The 2017-nt window shown below is 35.9% G+C and overlaps 1 non-coding gene across 1 annotated transcript; it reads left to right on the top strand.

Moving 5' to 3' along the window:
- The first annotated feature begins 1561 nt into the window (after nucleotides 1-1561).
- On the top strand, nucleotides 1562-1667 carry LOC112499783. The gene has a single exon (XR_003067303.1). It is a non-coding gene; the product is annotated as a small nucleolar RNA R71 (small nucleolar RNA).
- Nucleotides 1668-2017: the final 350 nt, after the last annotated feature.

Raw genomic sequence — 2017 nt, forward strand, 5'->3', positions numbered from 1 at the left:
AAAGTTATGAAGTCTCAAGAATAAAATATGAAAATTTAAGAACAACTTTGAGCTTCAAACGTTTTACTTTATAGATTCATAAACGTAAATCAATGAGTAAAAGCCTTATTTTACAATAGACCTAATCATCTATTTATACTAAACGACTATTAAGAAGATAACTATCTAATGCTACTTTCTAGCAAATCGTCTAGCTAACAGATAGGGTTTATCTTTCATATGGATAAACATTAACAATAAGATAAACTCGAATTCCAGCTGTTGATTTGTCATCTCCAGCGGTCATTCATGGTATGATGATTTCATCCTTATCTTCAAATCTGCATTGCATGCTTGGATGGAGTGCTGGAAAATCTTCTAAGTGTTGATGACTAGAGGATCGATGAGAATGCTTCTTTCCATCGCATCCTTGAACCTGTCCATTGATCCTCTGGTTGAACTTTATCTATCGGTCCAATGGTTGAACTATCCATCGATCCAATGGTTGAATTCCAGACTTAGTCGATTCTGTCTTGATGTCTTCATCGGTCTTCTGGTTCTTCATCACTTGTTGTTTTTCATTACATTTTACATCATGAGTTGTGGGGTTTAACAGAATGGTTCACAGGAATGGTAATCACAAAATCTGGTACAGAGGTTACAGAATCTGGTACTACACTTTTCTTTTCAATCTCTGCTTTGCTTGGTTCTTTTTGGAGATTTTCTATTAAAGTCTTATTACTCCTCAATGTCACAACCTTGACCTGCTCTTTTCCTTCTCTCTGAGGTGTATCTGTATCACTAGGTAAAAAGCCTATCGGTCTTTGTCTCATTTCCAAAGCTACTTGTCCAACCTGTTTTTTAAGGTTTCTGATTGAAGCCTGAGTTTGGGTTATGAACCCTTTCATCATTGCTTCTAAGGAAGTAAATGAATCAACAGACTGATGTGCTGCATCTTGGAAAGAGGGTTGATGACTTTGTTGTTGAAAACTTGTTTGCTGGTTGAAAATCGGCTGGGTAGGGTGTTGTTGGTAAAAATTGGGTTGATGATTGTAGGAATCACTTTGATGTTGTTGTTGAAAACCAACAGGTTCATTCAAGGTTGGAGCATTCCAGAAAAAAATTGGGTGTTGTTGCCACCCTGCATAATAAGCTTGTGAATCAGAACAACCCCTGTTTTGATTTTCAAAAATTAACTGACTCTGGGTTAGATGCACATTGATCAAATGGATGACCTCCTCCACATAACATACATGCTATAAAATTGACAGTAGGATACGATGTTGCATCAACAGTTCGCACATCTGGGCTAACATTCATATTCTTAATCATGTTAGTTATAGATGTGAGTTGTGTTGTAAATGCATTATGTGTATCTGTTTCATGTATCCCAACTGTATTATTCTGTATTAATGGATGTGGATCAGCCCAATATCCATTATTATTTGAAATTTTCTCAAGTATGTCATACCCATCATTATAAGTACAAGTTGTGAAAGCTCCTCCTGCACTAGCATCAAGCATTTGCTTAGCAACAATTGTTAAACCATTGTAAAACGTCTCTAGTTGGATACAGTAAAGAATGCCATGGTAAGGGCATTTTCTCAACAACTCTTTGTACCTTTCCCAAGCATCAGGTATTGCTTCATTATCTATTTGTCTAAACAAACATATTTCATTTCTGGATTCAACGTTCCTGTTGGGAGGAAAATATTTTCTCAAAAATTTCTTTACAAGGTCATTCCAAGAGATTATGGAATTTAGTTGTAAAGAGTTAAACCATAACTTTGCTCTATCCCTAAGAGACAATGGAAACAACTTCAGCCTTAAGGCATCATCAGACACTCCAGGGATAAGAAAACAATCAGTTATTTCTATTAAAAATTTTAAGTGTAAATGAGGGTGTTCAGATGGCAAACCACTGAACTGGCCATTAGTCTACAACATCTGAAACATGACAGGTGTGAGCTCAAAGTGAGTTGCCTTAATTTGTGGCTTTAGTATTCCTGAATTTAATTGACTAAAAACAGGAATAGCA

Source organism: Cynara cardunculus (genome assembly GCF_001531365.2).
Source record: "Cynara cardunculus var. scolymus isolate 2C chromosome LG 16, CcrdV1, whole genome shotgun sequence".
NCBI classification, from domain to species: domain Eukaryota; kingdom Viridiplantae; phylum Streptophyta; class Magnoliopsida; order Asterales; family Asteraceae; genus Cynara; species Cynara cardunculus.